This window comes from Crocodylus porosus, unplaced genomic scaffold, assembly GCF_001723895.1.
Source record: "Crocodylus porosus isolate Cpor-Errol unplaced genomic scaffold, CroPor_comp1, whole genome shotgun sequence".
NCBI lineage: Eukaryota > Metazoa > Chordata > Crocodylia > Crocodylidae > Crocodylus > Crocodylus porosus.
This window is the reverse complement of record NW_017728921.1, coordinates 13,417,727-13,437,887: the sequence shown is the minus strand read 5'-3', so window position 1 is coordinate 13,437,887 and position 20,161 is coordinate 13,417,727. Positions and strand designations below refer to the sequence as shown.

Sequence of the window (20,161 nt, the reverse complement as noted above, 5' to 3'; positions counted from 1 at the left end):
CTAAATTCAGTAGAAGCTCACAAGGTTTCTACCACCAAATTATATCTGATTGTCACACTTTGTTCCAAAATGCTTTGAACATAATGTACAGTCTAATCATATCACAATCAACATCTGCATCTAAAGGAAGAACACTTAGCATAATAATTGACACAGCACAGCAAACAGCCATTAATCCCAGCTCTCAAATTCACAATCTCCTGTTGCTAAGAAGAGTCCCTCATTGCACATCCTCACATACCATTTGTGTTTAGTATTGGACCTGCCCTGTTTGACTAGCTGAGCTACCCATCCAGGAGATCTCTCTTCTCTCCTTTCCAAAACTGTGCCCCTCAACTGGTAGCAAAGCTAGAAGTAGCATGTTCCCCGCAAGTCTTAATTATTGCTCCACATATGATAAGTGGCTCTCTGATTTTTTTTCTATTGCACCATATATAGCACCAGGTATTACAAACTGTACCAAGCTTCTTACACTCAGTTTAAAATATTCTGTCCCCACCATACCTGATGGTTTCTATATTCAGGAGTCAAAGCACTGCTGAGCTGGCACCCCGTGGGATTTGAGAGCAGAATGTAAAGAGGAATTACTCACAGAAAAACTGCATGGACAGAATCCCACAGCAAAAACTGCTGCTATCAAAACCCCCACCCCCTACCCCATACCCCTCCCACTGAATAATTCCAATATGAGAAAAGGGAAGAAACAATCATAAAGCCATGCCTCTCACCCTGGGTCAGATAGTCTACATAAAGTATGCATTCAAGACCGCCTGCAGTGCATGCTTGGTAAATACAGATAAATGAGAGAACAGTCCTTTCCAAAACAGAAGGCGAAGAAAACAAACATGCTCTGTATTTTAGTATTTTGGGTGAAGTTCTGCTGTCTCCTGTCACACCTCAAAACTGACACAGAAGACAGCAGAACAGAAAGATGTTGATTTTGTATTGTGTATGATATATGACAGGTGCTGATTTTTCAGTTTAGGTATGCTTACGCAGAGGAATAATCTTTGCATCTAGATTTTCCAAAACCAAATCCTCTGGAGGAAAGACGGGTTTTATTTTACTCATTTGAACAGTACCAAGAACTCTGGGGCCCAGGTCCCCGATTAGTGCCTCTAGGCACTGTTAGTAAATATAAATAATCTGCAGACGAGTCAGGCAATGTGCCCATCATGAGATTCTTCATGTTTTTACCACAAATATCTGGAAGTATAGTTCAATCTCCTTTTTTTTAATTAAGATTTATTTTCACTGTCCTCACTCCTCCTGCCTCCCTTTGCTGTTCCCTTAAACCTCTTAATTGACTGTGACCACTTTGAGGCAGGGATTCTTTATTTTTTCATTTCTTATCTGTTCTGCAAAGTGCCTAGCACTGCTTCAGGTGCAGCAACACTAACAAGTTCACTACCACAGACTGAAAAGGCTGACACATTTTTCAGCCAGGAACATGACAGGCAAAATGTCAGATACCAGCCTCAACCCAAGAGTTCTTCAAGAGCTCTCTCTGCATTCTGTATCCCTCTCTAGATTTATTCATATTTGCTTAGCTCTTACACAACCAATTCCCCTCCTGCCTTTCAGTCTTTGTGTTAAGAATAGTGAATCATGGAACTGAAGCTACACAAGAACACATTTATTAAGAGATAATCACCCCGCATCTTTGCTAAAGTCCCCTTTCCTGCTAGTTCTGTAGTCTGCCTCCTGTTGAGTCTGGGAGATTGATGACACAGCAAAAGCAGTGTGCAAATTCCTGACGCTAGCTATACAGACTTCCCATGTTCTCATCTTATACAACTGATATAGAGGAAGTAGATGGGTTATCTGTCCTGTACCTTCAAGGGTTGCATGAAGATAACACTACAGCCCAGCCAGCCAACCTAAAGTATTCTCAGTGCTACTAGCTGTCATTATTTTTTGTTTGCGTAAAAAGAGGGACATGCCTGTGCATAGGACTGCTGGGGATCACAATATAAATGTAACAATGAAGTCACAACTTTCAATACATACTGTCTTTGTCCGCTGGCAGAACCCATTTATTAGTACAATTTATGTCATAACACCAGGACAGGGAAACTTCTAGGGCAGAGGTTCTCAAACTGTGGTCCGCAGACCACCACTGGTGTGCGAGCTCCATTCAGGTGGTCCACAGAAAGGTTATGGACCAATCAAGAATATCTGTACTTGGCCCTGCACTTGCTTTATTTTTTCTGATGATGGAGATTAAGCAATCTGTCGAGACCCTCGCAGTTTTCAAGAGGTCCGTGAAACAGAAGTTTGAGAGCCACTGTTCTAGTGGGTAAAAAATGGGACGTTGGACATAGACAATAACAAAAACTGGTCCTTCCCCACAGAAAAGATGTGGCTTTTCTCTACCTTGAAATTCAGTCTCATATGAAATAAACAAAAAACACAAAGTGTACAATGCCTTCACCCTTTAGCTACATGATGTTATGTACGGGTTTTGGCCAGAGCCTCTAGACAGCTCAGGGGGACGTTTTAGTAACTATATCTCAATGAAACCCCTCAAAAAAGTATTCCAAGAGGACCAAGAATTCCAAGAAAAATATTCCAAGTGATGCTCTCTTTGGCTGAACGCTGTCTGTGTTTCCCCCTGCCTTTGCTGTCAGCAGGGAGACGATCCTTCGTCTGAAGATGTGTTATTCTCTCTGATTTCAAGTCTTGACTACAAGTTATGCTCCTAGCTGCCTCCCTCTATCCAAAGGCGGTGGGGCAGCTCTACAGAGGGTTTAGAGAGTGATTTGGAATCTTTCAGTGTCAAAGACCTTAACATGGACAGCTCTGAGCTTTTCATTTGCCTTTGTTACAAGTGCAGTATCCATGCTGTAGACAGCAAAACCAAAACTGGAAACTCAAGAAGGCTACCACTATATTCAAGATGTAAATTAATACTTGCTCTTACTATAACTATGCTTGAAGGGTGAAGAATTTACTTTTATATATGAAATGCCATCCCGCAGCAGTAAGCAAGATGTATACATTTAGACAACACTTATACCAGTTTAGATTATAGGATTTTTAACTCGTAAACAGGTGCACTAAGCATGACTGATGAAATGAAAAACGAAGAGACTGAAGATAAAGGTGGTTTGGACTCCAGTTCTGATCCAGAATAACTAACCTTAAAAGTCAGACAACCAAGGAATGGCATTTCATCAGATACCATGATTACCTTCTGCTCCAGACAGCAAGAGAGAATGCTTGAATCCAGAATGAGCTCCGTTATACTTTTGACATGCCTATATTTAAAAAAAAAAAAAAAAAGCTTTTGCTATACCCCTTGCTGAGTGAACTAGACAGAGAAGGCTAGCCCTGGAGATACAGACTGATTACTATTCCTTCCATCAGAAATGCTATTACCCTAGCCATGATATTGGTTAAAACCCTGGAGGCAAAGGCCAGGCAAAGGCAGAGATTAGAGTACTGCAGATGGTTAACAATTTATGTTGAACCAGTTATTTTTGATGACTGCTGTTTATTGGTCAGTGGAGGCTTATGTCCTAGAGATTTAGAGGATGCTGAAGCTCCAGGCTGACTGCTAAAATAAGTTCTCAGTCAACTCTGCTGAAAAATCAAATCTTGCTCCTCAAACTCCCCCACTTCCAATATTTGGCTATTGAAGTCTTCCTGTATGGGTAGCACATCTATGGGTGCTACTTACGAATTTCTTAAGACTCCATTACACAAATATGAAAATAGATCTATTGCACTGGGGTTTTTTTATCAGGATTTTGACAACTGATTAGTAATTTCTGTTGACAAACTTGAAACAGCTGAAAGTGGCTTGATACTTAGAGAGCAAGTGTCTAGCATGTTCCCAAAATCAAGTTCCTTTGTGGTATGTTAAGCTAAACAATGAAATGAAGTCACCCAATATCACTCTCTCCTTGATCGTGACATAGTTCTTCTACTTGAGAACCAAAAATGATCAGTTCAGATCATCTGCAAAAAGCCAACTCTAATTGATCCCCAAAGTATTCTAGGGAAAGTCACAAATGCTCAGTTTCTTATTGCTATGTCCAAGACCCCATCTTTCATCTTCCAAGATACAGGCCACAATAAGAACACTGTAGATGCTCACCCTGTCCTAACCAACAAACGAAGAGTTATGCCACTAAACTAGCCCAAGTGCTTGGCTAAGATCAGCTCATGATCCCAGGCACTGTAAGGTTGTTTTGATTAGCAGAGGAAATTCTTAAGACATTTTCAGCCACCACAAAGTCTCCTCTGGCTGAAGACACACGCCCACAACTGGTGAAGTAAACCTGGGTCAGCATCACTGTATAACCCAGGAGCACCACACTCCCACAGCAGAGTCCACCAATAACACAATAGCCTTTTTCAGCTGTCAGAGACCAAGACCCATCACACTGGATGATGACCCGGCCCCATTGATAAATGTATCTCACCTGGACTAAAGCAATACAATCTACCTTTCTCATGAAGCAGTCATCCCTCAAGAAATTTCAGTTGGTACAAAGCACTCATGCACTTCTCTCCATCCACACAAGCCAAACCAATGTTCACTTTGTTTCCTACCCAAATTATACCTCACCGAAACTATGGGTTCTGCCATTATCTTCAAGGTACTATATAGTCTTGGCCCAAGGTACCTAAAAGTGGGGTTTAAGCTCCAAGAGAGCAACACAGTTGAAAATTCTTCTTTTAGTATAGCAGGACAGTATACCACAAAGGCAAGCCTCACTTGTACAGAAAGCCATGCTTCCTCAGAGACCTCTCTGAGAGTATAGACAAAATGAGCAAACTACAATGAGCTAAAAGGGTAGGGGCTTTACCTCACTTCAGCTGCTCTGCTGTAACTGCCTGCATGCTAGGGCCAGGGCAGCAGGCTCGCCAAGTAGATGACTCTAGTTACCGGAGTTGGCCTGGTTGCCAGTGATCTACCCACCCCTGGCTCCGGCTGCCTGCTAGGCATGACTGCCTGCTTTTAACCAGCAGTTGTTCCAACACCCATCAGGCTAAAGTCAGTCACCTCCTGTCTAGCTCTGGGCATCTGACTTCCTGTTCTAGCTTGCTTGTTCCTTGTTTTCTATGCTGCAAGTTCTGCTTCCTGACGTCATACAGGCTCCTAGTCCTGGTTCCTGAAGCCAGCTGGGACCTCTTGTGCTTCTAGACTGCCCTGATGGCTCCTTGAACCCTTGTACTTCTAGACCCCTGCCTCTGATAGCCAGCTCTAGGTTTGTGACATTGCTAGGTGATCTCCCATGTTTCAGACCCGTACAGCTATAGCTGCTTGCTCCAGACCTGCCTCCTGTTCCTGATTTCCCCCCCTTAGTCTGTGATTTTACCCAAGATGACCACCAAATCACAGTCCCTGATAGACCCTGGCCCAGCTGCTCCTGGTCCCCTGACTCCTGGCTCTAGTCTGGACCCTCCTTTACCAACCTTGGCTGCTCCTGATTCCCTGAGTTGTGACCACTAGTGTCAAACCGCAACTGCCCGCACCCCTGACACTGCAGACATATATTTACCCTGCGGTAAGTGAAAGCTAAAACCATGGTCGCTTACCAGTTTAGCTTTCTCTTTCCACAGGGTAAGTTTGTGCCCACAAGCAGTTACTAGAAGGAAGCAAATGACATGTGACAATCCTCACCTCTTTTAATTTGCTGTAAACTGTTTGTTCACACTTTAAGATTATGGAGTGAACTTCCAAAAGAATACAATAAGCACTTCAAGCCTAACTATCATCTTTTCCAAGTGTAATGCTTTACCTTCACTAAAACACAGGCTGACAGACAAACGTTTAACTTTTTTTTTCTTTAATTAGGACAAATCCCCTGGAGAGAGGCAGGAAGAGAAGGAATGTCAGATGACAAGTGTCTAATCGTGGTACCTAATACACCTCTGGAGTTGCTAAGATACTAGTGATGAACATGATGTAAGAACCTGAATAGAAGAACGTACATTTTCAGAATAGGAGTACAGGTCTTTCATTTGGCAATATAAACATAATGCTCTGGCATCAACCAACACAGTAGATCAGCCCTGCTGAGAAGAAAAACAGACCACTCAGCAGTTCCAGTACTAATGTTTTCTACCTACAAGGAAGGCTCAGACTCAAGAAAACATTTGAACAAACCTTCAAACATGGACCAAGATGCTTATGGTACCCCAGGGTCATATTTGAATATGGATATGTTTAAACACCATCTTTTTAAAATGGGCCCCATTATTCCCCCTGATTTTACTCACTTGACTAGTCCTACTGAAGTCCAAGAGAACAGTTTTTGTGCCTTACACTTCTTTTGTTTCTATCCACACAACCCATATAATAAAAAATTGGGTCAAATTCAGTTGCCACTTAGGTTAGTGTTAACTGCAAACAAGTTTTGACTACAGGGAAGTCATTATGAAATTACACAAGCATACGTATTAGCTGAATTTGGTTCCTTAGGTGCCTGTACACATGTGGGACACCTGCTCCAATGCATTCCAATTACAATACTCCAGCAGCCTCCCCATCACGTGTGTTCAGCATTCCTGTGTTTCAAAATGGCAGCACAGGCACTTTAGCTAAAGCTCATGAGAGCCACTCTAATTAAAATGTGTGTCGTCCCCCACCCCCGAGCATGTGTATAGATGCTGGTTCTAGGTCTGCTTATGTACAAATACACACATCCTATACATCTACCTATAAATACAGTCATATCTTTCGTTTGGCAATATGAACAAAAGCTCTGATATCATATACATACTTACGCGTGCGCGCACGTGTGTGTGTGTACACATACACAGAGACACATATGTGTGTACATACACACACACACACACACGTGTATATAAATAAAATCACGCACATACATATATACTAGGGCTGTGCCAAGCTTCAGGTACTGATTCAATTTGGAGGAGATTCGGCCCGATTTGGCAGCCAAATCTCCAAATCTGAGTCAAATCAGGGGACCAATTAAAAGGTCCAAATCAATTTGAAGCTCTTTGAATTGATTCAGGAAAGATTTGGAGAGCTTTGGCAATTCAGGCAGTCCCCACTGGCTGCAGCAGGGAGCTGGACCCAGACTCTGGGCTGGTAAGTAGGCAGAAGGGGAGGGGAAGCTGGAGGAGTGGGGAGGGGACCATGGGGGGACCCCTGCCAGGCCCCATCCCCTGCCTGCTCCCCCAGTGCCCCCCTCAACCCCTGCCCACTCCCCCAACCCCCCATGGCAGCCCTGTCCGAACCAGCTCCTGGTGCTTTAAAAAAAAGCCCCTACACACCGGGTGCTGCCAGGTGGGGGGAGGCAATCCCCGCCGCCCTCCACTGTGTGGGGGCCTCTGCCACAAACTCTCCAACCCCCACCTGCTCTCCCAGCCTCCCTCCATGGATGCCCTGCCCACCCCAGCTCCTGGCCCTTAAAAAAAAAACAAACGGAAAACCACCCCCAAACTCACTGGCTGCTGCAGTGGCCTTCGGGCTGCTGGGGGCTCATGGAGAGCCCCCCCACACAGCATGGGGCAGTAGGGGGCAGCAGGGTTCACCCCCCCCCAGTAAGCTGGGGTGGGTGGGGCTGGGAGACTAGGCAGGGGATGGGGCCTGTCTGATCCAGAGATTCAGCTGATTCAGCAGCAGCCAAATCTCTGAATCAGATTTGGCCAAATAGATTCAGGACAGTGATTCGAATCACCGAATCGAATCACTGTCCCCCAAATCAGCTTAATCTGAAGCAAATACTAGCCACTTTGCACAGGCCTAATATATACACACATACATCTACACACACACACACACACACAATATATCTATTATATACCTACACACTTGCAATATCTTTCAGAAATATAATAGCCAGCTAATGAACTGCAAATCTAATAATTATTCATGTCCTACAAAATAAAATAATATACCTTCCATTAAATATTTTAATGTTCTGATCAAAGGATAGCAGTTGAATTTTTACAGTAGGTGCAAATGTCTATACGGGCAGGTGGTCTTCATAAAACTGTTTATGACGATAGCAATCCTCCAAATTGTAGACGTTTTCTTCTTTAAGCTCTTTTGTACATGAGGATTAAAGTAAGACCAGAATGATGGTCACAAGCAGAGGCCCACATGTAAATTACTGAAATTAAATTAGGATTTAATTTCATGTGTCACGCTACTCTAGCATGCGCATCTAAAGCAAACACGTGAGCAGTCATAGCTCAAGTACATAATATAAGGTATCTATATTTTTCTCTTACACAAGAAAAGCTGTGCAAAATGTGTTCTCCCAAACATCAATTTGTGCTAGAATAGTGATCAAATAGAAACCTGTTCTCAAATTCACTGCCTTACACTTTAGCTAGTGACATTAAGCATGATTTTGGCATTAATTTTCCCCATTATTTTCATAGTAGGTTGGTTCTCCCTTCTCAGATTTCAAATCCTCCACCTCCAAGGAAAGCATGTATTATTCAACCTATCGGAGGGACTGAAATGTCAGTTTTCTGTAAAATGAGTGTTACAGGGGACCTCAAGGCTCAGCTAGCCCAGCCCCCTGCACAAATGAGGTATTCACTATTCTTCAGCCACCTCAGAAAGATGCATATCCAGCCTCTTCTTAAAAACATCCAATGAAGGAGATTCTACAACAGATCTATTGTAGCACCAGTTACTTCAAATTCCCCCAGGACATGTTATCTAAAGCCAGGACAAAATGTTCAGTAGTTTTCACCAATCATTTCTGGATACTACATCACTATTCATTTAGAGCATCACTTTAAGGAGGCTTAATTCATCTTTATCCAGCTTTTATGCAACATTAACACTTTGGACCAATCTTAGCCATTGCAGATGCTGAGTGAATCTTCTGAGCCGACAGTCATAGAGTGACTGCAAAACATATCAGAAGTGTAGGTTTTTATACCCATTTTGCACTGGTGAAAGTAACAGCAAGGTGCAAAGCCACTGATAATCAGGCCTGAAATAACTGTGGCATCAGTAACTGCTGTGGTCAGGGGCTGAACACAATTAAGTTAATTCTGTCTGCTTTTAAGTTAATTCTGTCCGCTGTCCACAGAAAGCATTTCTGCTGGGTTTTGTTTGTTGCCTCTATTCTAGTTACAAGGAACTCCGGTTGGTTTTCCGGTGTGCGTGCACAGAACTCATCGGGCGTACAATTATGTTGGCCGGCTCTGTAAAATTTGAAAGAGAACTGTAGTTTGGAGTAGCTGTAACTTGACTCAATAGTGTCTAAACACAACTTCAAACCACCTACATATGCCCAGCCTTAAAAGGATGACCTAGTTGTTGCCAGAACATGAGACATCCTGTGGTTTCCAAAGACAAGCTTACTCCAGGGACTAAATTTGCAGATAACAATTCATAGTAAGGACCCAATCTTACTGTCCTTATTCTCTTATGAATTGTTATGAGGCCAGAACCTGCACTTCTAACAAAAGCCAGTGGAAGTTGCAACAGTTTGCCACTTCGGAGGATTTTGTATGTAGACTTCAGTGCGACTGCTCATGTGATTATAGACTAAAAGTTTGGAACTTAGTTTCTTTACTCTATTCCCTTCATCTATTTACATTCTCTCTTTCTCCCTCTCTCTCCACCTGCAAACCAGTCATGCCCTTTACACCCTAGTGATCCCTCACAAAGGACAACAGCTCAGCTGGAATATTCACGGCAGAGAAACAGGATAAGTATTCTCAAGGGCTGACTCAGCTGCCTTGGTACCACTCTGACCTCCTGCCCACCTGGGGAGCAAGAATTACTTTTGATAGGTAGGTTTTGAGGTATGTGCATAACTGCTATGCCTGTGTTAGCGAGAACCAGGACACACGCTTGGCTCCACAGCTACAAACACCCCTATGTATTCTTTTGCTTGGAGCTGGCACTAACATGGTAATCTCTTTGCCCCTCCTGGGTTGATCCAGGCAAATGAGGTGAGTTCAGGAGACAGAAGAAAGCTTTTTCCCCTTTCATTTTAAATGCCATTTATCTGAAAGGCTTTATTTTCAGAAGAGATTTATAAGAGAGGAAAATGAGATAAAACCCCCTTCAACATGGTTAATCCAAGCCTAGTTTTGCATAGACTGTAGTTGTTCATTCCAGGGCGACTCATCTGATTACAGCAGCAAGTTTATGAGACTTAGAGCAGATTCCTTCTGCCTGACGTTTTTCTTACTTGACAGCCTTTTAACTGATAGATCATTGCTTTTAATTTAGCTTGACATAAAATCTGCTTACAAATCTGGAAGGGCAGTATGCACTTCCACAGTATTTTGACAATTACAATAGAAATACACAACTTATTACAGTTCAGTTCACAAGAGCCAGTTAGAATCACAGAATCATAGGAAGTCGGACTGGAAGGGACCTGTAAGATCATCAGGTCCAGTCCTCTGTTCCTGAGTTTCTGTGGGCTAAACTCTCCCCTCTACTTTTGTGACAGGAGAGAAATTAATGAAGGGAAGAGTGCAACTTTGGCGTACAGGGGAGGGGAAGTTTTATTTTTGTGTGCCGTTTTACCCACCCTGAAAGCACTGCAGAAGCCACCCCACAGGAACACTGCCCTGAAGGAGTGTCATGGAGTTATGCAGGTGGCTCAGCTAATACCACCAACTCAGATCACAGATTTATGCATTAAAATCTCAGATGTGATATTAATTCAGCTTATATGTTTTCCTTTGGATTCCCCCTTCAAGGCTGATAATCCATGCAGCTACAGGAGTTTTAACTAGGGAAGGGGACCCAAACCAAGATAGGTAGATATCTGTCTTTGCAAGATGGGTCTGACCCTAGAGGTGCATGCCTCCTTCATTCACTAGATTTATATTACAGAGGCAACATGCTCCTTTGCAACTTCACAACTAAATCCTTCTCATAAAAGGCTGTACCTCTCCAAGAACTTCACAGGGTGAACCCAGCAGTTTTCTGGTTCCTTTCATGGACTGTGTTTATTTGTACCGTAGCCCATGAAGTTCAACCGAGGCATGATTATTGCTAGTTGAAAACTTACCTATGATGAACCTTTAAGACTTGAGAATTGTAAACAAGTCCCCACTTGGAAACATCCTACTATTCTCTTATTTGTTGAAATGTGCTTGATAGAGACCAATTTCCTTTGCTTATTATTTATGATTGTTCCATCTGTCCTGACAACTAATTTGATAAATGGACTAGAAAGTTTAATTCCACTGTCATTTCTGTAAGTGCTTCATCCTCTGTAGAAATTATGCATTACACCTGTCTATAGCTAAATTCCTCTGAATCACGAAAGAAGAATGAGGTTGATACCAAAAGACATGGGCCCCAGTGGTGGCCCTGATACTGCCCCCATTTACAACCTTATGGTTTCTGTATCCCACTCTTTTTGTTTGTACCTACTTCACAAAGAGATTGGGAGATTTAGGCTCATATTTTAAAAGGCATTTAGGCACCGAGTTCCCACTTATTTCAATTGCACAAAAGTCCCTTTAAAAACCTGTGTCTTAACCCATGTTTGTAGTTTGCTGAGATTCTTAAAATGAAAGAACTGCAAAGCTAACTTCTCTTAACAATGCTAAAGCTTTGCCTGTGTGCCAGAGCTGGAACATAACATACAGCTGATATAGCCTAACAATGTTGGGAGATATTTGTGCTATAAACCAGACCAGGGATGATAATAATGTAATCAATGGTTACATAAAAAGACACTGAATAGATTGTTTCCAAGTTAAGAGATAAATAAACATAGGAAATAATTGCAAATTATCTAATTAGTCACATTCAGTTATGGCCACTTAAATACAACTTGAACAAAACCTTACCTCAGTGGAAAATGCCTTTTAGCCCTTATGGGCGGCAAAAGGAAACTACCCTCCACCTCAAGAAAATCCTGGAAACAGTTATATCATGGTTTTTCAATCAGGAGAAATAATGAAAACAAAACCCAGTGAAACAATATGACATTGAACTGGGAAAAACTGTCAAGTGCCTTCATTATGTTTTTAGTACGTAATTAATGCTGTACAGAACTTCCTCTGCAGCTGGGATATACTGTGACATCTCCAAAGAGGTAATCATGTGAACTGAGGTTCTCATTAAGTCTGGTTAAGAAGTACTGTAATGAAACAAGGAAGTTTAGAGGTTGAAGGATCTGAAAGTGAATTAAATACTACTATTAACTCAGTTCTGTGTAAAATAAAATCATTTGTTCTTTAGGGTGATTTTAGCAGAGGATATGGAAGAAGAAAACTAAATACGTCTCCTTCTTTAATGATTTTGGCAGGAAGTATAGATACCTATATATAGTATAGACAAATACCTGCCCTGTGGGTTTATAATTAAAGCTTCACAGCCAGTTTACGTCACTTCTGCCTGGCAAATCTGTGGGCCCAACCCATAGTAAGAGATGGGGGGAGTTACCCCACTGCATGTCATCGTGTAGAGACGTGACTCTATTCCTGAATTCATCGTGTAGAGACATGACTGTGTTCCCTTATGGCCTTTAGACACAAAACTAGGCCCTACGTTTTTCCCCAGTTAAACTGTTCACATTTACAGGCACCGTAATACTGACAGTAGGTGTCTGACATCTACCCTAGAAGCCATACAGGGAATAACTCTCTTGTTCCTTGCCTGCATGGTGCCTAACCTAATATAGCTGTAACTCTTGACTGGGCTCCCAGCACAATATAATACAAATATTGCTATTACTACTACTACTGCTACTTGGGTAACCTGCCTTAACATTTGCAGAACTGTGTGTTATGCCTACGGTTCCTTTTTATTTGATTAATTTATTCCTCTTTCTACAGGTAATATATAAAAATCAGACTGTATTTTGAACACGAAGTAGTTCCTGTTCCTGCTAGTTGAAGAAAATCTCCAACAGCCCCCAAGACAGGCAGAATCAGAGAAGAAACCAGCTGTAGAACAAAGCCCAACACCAAGAAGTTGAAATGCCCTCGCCCAAACAGCCCTACAACGAAACTGGTGAAGTCCAGCTGAACCCTGAAGGCACAGCTGCAACCAGTAATTCCAAACTTTCCATGAGATGGCAATCCATCACCAGAATGTGCTGTATTTGTAAACTGAAGTATACGTGATCAAGCATTTACAACTGTACGCCCTCAAGAGTGTAGAATCATAGGGCTTGTCACAAGGAGGAAAGGCAAGGACACACACAGAGTGTGCAAATGGCAATGAAAGGATGCAAGCAATTATGCACACTGGAATTGTGATTTAAATTATAGCTAAGCCTCCAGTGCCTATAAAGGATTCTCTATTATAAATCATTAATGACACATGGGAGCAAGGAGAAGACAGCCTGGTAAAATCCTCACAGGCAACTGCCAGGAGGTACTGTAATGAAAAGGAGATATATGGTATAAACTGCCTACAGTTCTCACTGCAACAGCTTAGTTGGGGACTTAGGGGGAAAGGCACTGACTTTTATCCTTCCTGGTTCTCTTTTCCACACCCCTGAAATGCATTCAAGCTGGAATCCAGTGCCACACAACTCCCCTACACACGCTTCCCTCATCCAGGTGGTATCATATCCCTCATGTCAGACCAAAACCATTCCTGCACGGACCTGCTACTGAGGAAGGAATTGCACTCTCCAGCCTCCCCTGGGGCTAATGAATGGCTTTGCAGTAACAATACCTTCTTCTGATTATGAGAAAAAAATCTCACATAGAGCTTGAATAGTTTTGATTTGTCTGTCTGGCTGAGAGTTACAGTTGAAGATGGGCAGCTATTTCAGAGAGACATAGAAGCAATCACATCTTTGCTGTGTGAATCCTAACCCCTGTCCTGCCATCCTTTTCTTTGCCACAGATCAGCTTTCACTATAATAAGGCTTCAAACTGGAGGTGGGGGGGGGGCGCAAAAAAGAAGAATCAATAAGGGTCAATTCAACTCTACCATGTCTGGGTAAAGCATCAGATTTCATCATCACTCAGTTTCAACCCGATTAATCTAAACAGTAAATTACTAACTTTTTAAATATGTTTTACCTTCAACACAGTGGCTTCATACAGCTTGGATTTTTTCCTCAATAATCACTCATTTCTGTGGGTGACCTTAAGAATACTGTTTTTATCTAAAACAGTAACATTAACAGTATTTGTACACATCAATAAGGGCTCTGCTATTGATAGTGAAGAAGAGAGCTTGAAGAGAAAGATCTATGGCCAAAACTGCAGAATAAATCTGATATGTTTCTAAGGATTATTTTCTTTGTAACATATCCTCTATATTTGTTACAGACAGAAGGATCCACCCATATTTCCCCTTTGCTTTATATCTCCATCTTAGAAAGTCACCACTTGAAACGCCACATACTTCCAATTAATGGTCCCTTGCAAGTCCAGCAAGCATATTCCCGCATCACTGAAGAAAACACAAGTGAAACTCTTCTTCTCAGAGCAGAACCTACTCTTCTACAGACCATGTAGGTTAAGTTTTTCATCCTTTAAATGATAAAATTAGGATGGGAGGACAAAATGCAGAATTACTATTACACTGAGTAACACTGCCCTAGGGCAGGGGTATCAAACACTTGGGGACATGGGGTCAGTCTGCAGATTGAATCAGGCCCACAAACTGGCCCCAGGCACTGGAACCAGTGCATATACAAGGCCAGTGTAGCATGACTACCTCATACAGTGCACACCCCAAACCAGCCTTGCACACCATGTGCCCAGGACACACGCTGCATGAGGTACCCACACCAGATTGGCCCTGAAAGCAGGCTCTTGTATGTGGGGCCAGTCCATGGACCCAATCTGGACTGGCCCCAAAGCTAGTGCACAGGGCTGATCTGGCAGGGCACCACTTGCAGCATGCACCCCAAACCAGCCCTGTGTGGTACATGCAGTGCCATTTTTTCACGGGCTCCAGGGGTGGGGAGGTTGTCACTTTAATTATGGCAACTTCGAGAACCGCTCTAATTAAAGCACCACCATGTCTTGTATATAAGCATCCCCATGCTTAAAAATAGCACTGCATTTAGCTTTAACAAGCTTTAGTTCACGCGCCCCTGTCGCCATTTTTAAGGGAGTACTCTGATACACAAATTCAGCCCATGGGTGCATCTCTGGCACCCCTGTTCTAGGCTGCGTCTCCTGCTGGTGACTGGCTTCGTGGAAGATAAAAGATTATTTCTTACACCATACTAGTGTAAATACTACACTCTGCTGATATTGAAAATTGCAAGTTTCATCCCTGCCGTGACGTGTGGGGTGACACGAATGGATTACAACTACAAGTTTTGATTTGTGAATTTCAATTAGTATTCTGGACTTCTTAACCCCACCCCCCAAAACAAAGATCTAATTTAAAACATTTGCCTCACATAAATGCTACAATCTGCTTCTGTTTTGAAAATTAACAACAAATAAAAGCTAAAGAACATAGACAAAACCAAAGTATTAGACTCCTTCCTTGCCTCTACTGGCCCTGCAATAATTAACTAAGTAGCTTATGTAACCACAGCTGAGCTGCAACAATCTTTGATCATCACTGTACACAAGACAGGCAACAAATAAAAGCCATATTAATTTCAAGCTCCGTGCTTGTTTTGGTGGATCATACAGTATACTGTTAATTTCAAGCTCTCTTGGAAATACAGGAAAAAGACAAGCTTGCTGATAACCAGAACAAGACAGAGCCCCAATCCTGCAACCATGCAAAAACACAATTTTAGGGGAATCAACACAGAGTTAAGCAGGCTGACAGCCTTTTGCAGGATCAGGGCCAAGAATGGGAAGGGAAATATGTCTAAACATTCCATTATTGGTAAAATAAGACAAATGCACCTAACATTTATTATCTTGTGTTTATACAGCAACTCCCGTTCCAAAGAATCCCAAAATAAACAGATAAAAGTAGCCTAGGCTTTGGAAGAACACAGGTTCTTTCTTTTCCCACAGTGATCACAACTCTCTTATGCTTTGGGATCTGCATTGCCTGCTTATAGATACCAAGGTGAAATTGAGGTTTGAGACTTTCCTTCTATTGACAGTCTCTCTCTCCCCATGCTGAACTGCTACATATGTGCTCAGGATGACAACTGAAAAGGAGTATCTTTGCTTGGAAAGAGAATGCTGGCAGGGCAGTTCTTGTAGAGGGGGATCTTGAGTGAAAAACTTGTACGTCTCCCCTTCATGTCAGTATCCTAACTTCAAGATGTTATGTAAGCCTTACCCATTTCCTTGTGTAACCTGAACTGAGTTTTGAGAAGCTATCTGCTATCAATGTAGTATTTTCATTGTTTTTAGGAATCATTATTTTCAATATATGAACTCCCCCGAGCTCACAATAGGCACCCCTTTAAAAAATCTAAATAGTTTATATAAGCCATATCAGAGCAAAACATCTTTTATCCTGTATAATACTACTGAGTAGCTGAGATTGGCCTAATACCAAAGAAAAGTTAACTTCTGAAAATTAGCTTCTTGGCTCCCCCCACTGATGCAAGGCAAATCAAAAGTTACCAGCTTGAGATGCTGGCTCATTAATGGCTAGTAATCCTATGATTTCAAGAGAAGAGATATTAAGATTAACAAATGATATACAATATATTAAGATATTAAGATAATATATAATATTAAGATATTAATATATTAAAACTATATCATATATTAAGATAACATCTAAACATTTCATCTCAGGTATACATTTCTAGGGTATAAACCGACCCTCATTAGTTTTTAGTGGGCACTGAATGTTTGATCCTCAGCATCAAAGTACAGACTTCAAATTGCTTGAGCTAAAGTAGTAGTTCCTTTAGCTGGAATCAGTAGCAGTCTCTTACTCACTATGCAGACCAGCCACCAGGGACATCACACAGTACATTAAGCCAGCATGTTATACCCCTTGTATTTTCAATTAGAAAAGGTATCCTCACTTTCTGCCTTAAGCTGCTGTGCAGCAGAGATGTGAAGCTACTCACATGTCAGCCAAGAGCGGCTATTCGGGCTGCACGAAGCTTCGCCAGCTGTTTCGTTTTGACACTGTTTTGACTCCTTTCAAGCTCGAAACAGTGAAATCGAAATGAAACAAAGGGCTTTGAAACAGCCTCAAAACGAAACGAGGCCAGTTGAAACGTTTCAAGTTTCAAAGCAGCAGCCAGGTGCTGGGAGGCGCTTTGAGCAGTTCTGCAGCCCCACGTGGCTCAGCCCGGAGGGAGGGCAGCCCTGGCTTTCCCTACCTCCCAGTACCTGAGCGGTGAGCCCAGTGGAGGGAGGCAGAACGCAGTCCCAGCACTGTGCACTGCCTCCCTCCACCGGGCTGCAAGCCACTGGGCAGTGAGCCCAGTGGAGGCAGGTGGTACACAGCCCCAGCGCTGCACGCTGCCTGCCTCCACCGGGCTGCAAGCCACCTGAACTGAGCCCGGTGGGGGGAAGTGGAGTGCAGCACTGAGGCTGCGCTCTGCCTCCCTCCACCAGACTCAGCTCCCAGCGCCAGTCTCAGATGGCAGCAGCAGCATCCTGTCTGCTCCCCTGGAAGGGCTGCAGGGCTCTGCTGAACTCCTCTGGGCATGAAGGCCCCCAATCTGCCTCTGATCACAGGAGGCTGCTCCTCCTCCAGTTTTGTGCTTCCCCATTATAGCCTATGGGCGAAACTTCGAAACAGCATCGAAACAGTGAAACTGAACAGTGCTTTTGAAACTAAACTAAACTTGAAACTAAACTAAACTCGAAACAAAACACTGTTCTGTTGAAACAGAAGCTGAAGCAGAACGGTTTCTCACAGCCCTAGTGGCTATACTTCAGCTGTTGATGACTGACTGCTGTGGGCTGTTTACAAATTGAAACGATCAAGAACAGCAATCAACTCAACACTGTAGACAAATTTGCCTATTAGAAAGTGCCAACTCCCCACATCACATCTGTTCACCATGAAATACTGTAGGAAATTAATGAGTCAGCAGTGCTCAACATTTGTTACAGATTCTATGATACTGAAAGGATAGGAAAATGGGTGAGGTAGTTAGTGGCTGGAGCTAACAAAGCATGATGTTAATATATTTCTCTGTTTTATATCCAGATGAAACCCTATTAGTTAAAACGATTTCTATGTCTATTATTACACTTAGATTTTTTTTTCAATCCATGAATTCCCATGTCAAAGATCACAACCCCTCAGTAAATTACCAGTACTTGATAATCATCTTAAGCAATTTTACCATTAATAGCAATGTCTGAATCATTCTTTAAAGGGACTGGAGAAAAATAAATCAAAATTATTATATCTGAATGCCCTCTAGCATTAAGCTAAATTGAAATGCTTTTTGAGATAGGAAGTGGTTTGCATAACCCAACTTAAAGTAAATGCAAACACTTATGTACAATGCAGGCATTACTTACTTACAAACAGAAGGCTGTGTGCAACAGTGGTAATCTGGTATCCTGGTAATCTGACAAACCAAGTTAGGCTACAAACCCCTTTAAAATTTGTAGGATTACTGATTTCAAATCAAATTGCTCATGTTCTACAAGAAGGTCTGTTTACAGAAAAAAAATGCTTATCAAGTTATTAGCTTCCTACCGGGCCTCTAAATAAATTCATTTGTTCATCCTCAAGATTGTGGATGTCAGTTTGATTTGAACAGAAAGGTTAGATCATGTTCATGCAAAAGAATGCATGTCAAAGAAATACACTGTGGGTGCATCTAGACAAGATGCTTACTGCACAGTAGTTCATTACTACTGCGCAGCAGCACTGCCCGGCACAAACCATGACACAACACTACTGCGCAGTAGTAATGAGCTAGTGCACAGTAAACGTCACCAGGCAAACATGCTGAGACAGACACTACTGTGCAGTAACAACTGTGCAGCAGGCATCTTGTGTAGGTATGCCCTGTATAACCTAAGACTAATCTTTGCAGAAAGATGAAAGAACAATGATCAACACCTATCCCAACTGCTGTTTCTCTGAAGATAGTTTCCTAACAGTTTACTACTCGTGGGTCCATATATCTGCACGCAGGATTGGTGGAAGTTCCCTAAAAAAGCAAGATTAGGAGCATATTAAGACAGAGGGCATTGAAGTCTTGATGCAATCCAGCAACTGATATATTGGGACTCTCTCAACACTTTGCAGATACGGAAGTAGAACTACGAGACCTGCCCCGTACCGCTGCAGAGATGGCTGAAGTCTTGACACTCAGAACTTAGGTAAGCGTGGACTGTCAAAGGGGAAAGGGGACTGCATGTTTCAGCAACCCTTACAGTACCTTTTTTCTGAAGTACAGATTTATCTTCAGCCTTTGGCCTAGCATTACTCTAAATATGTAATGATCAACTTGCATCTTTCTTTTGTCTTTTGTCACAATACCTAAAGGAATTTCTGGTGTTGCCCCACAGTACTTTTGTTCTTTAATAACTAGTTAACATATTGTTCTTCTGTTATTTCCCCAACAATTCTTGATTATATCCAGGATTCTACAATCTCAATATTATTTTTATTTCAGTTCTGAACTCCTGAAGAAATCCATTAATAACAAAATCAGCTATTGCAGCTTAACTGGCATACTAATCTGACCTGAATAAAACCTATGTTAAGAATAAATTTACACCGTCCTGAGTGGCACAATAGCAGTGTACTGTCAGTGTTCCAGGCACTCAGGTTTAGTAAGTAACAGAAAAATATAGAGCTGAGTGAGCCATTATTGGACTGCCAGAGACATCAGCAGTCTTTGAGAAGGGGCTAGATTTAGTAAGGTGTTTAGGCACCTACCCCGATTTATAAAAGATGCCTAAGAAGATTAGGTGTCTAATTCCTAATGAGTCAATGAGAATTATACACCTAACCCACTTAAGTGCTTTTGTCAATCCTCCAATATGCATATCTGCAGTTTTAGGCACTTAAACACTTTAGTAAGTATGGCCCACGAATCTTGGCTTTCCAGTGATGGTACCTTCCCAGCTATAGTGTTTCTCCAGATTACAGCTGACTGGTAAATCTGTTAACAAAGGGTACCTACTACCCTACCCTCACCCCTGCCACAAAGCTTTGTTTCAAGTCTTATATTCCTAATTATAAACTCCACCATGATTATGTTAAATTTACACATGCCAAACCGCCTTACAGAGCATAGCCTCCGAATCATGGACTCAGTTACAACTGTGCTCACACAGTGCATTTAAGAGAATGATGTCAATGACATATAAATAAAATTCTGTACACCATTATCACTTTTAT

At 42.1% G+C, this 20,161-nt stretch overlaps 1 long non-coding RNA gene across 1 annotated transcript in view; it reads right to left on the bottom strand.

The window, feature by feature from the left end:
* Positions 1-18,878: 18,878 nt before the first annotated feature.
* The window catches only part of LOC109313031, a 116,675-nt gene continuing 115,392 nt past the window's right edge, over positions 18,879-20,161 (bottom strand). Inside the window, exon 3 of the long non-coding RNA XR_002101953.1 lies at positions 18,879-18,962. This is a non-coding gene — a long non-coding RNA (uncharacterized LOC109313031). The remainder of the gene's footprint in view (positions 18,963-20,161) is intronic.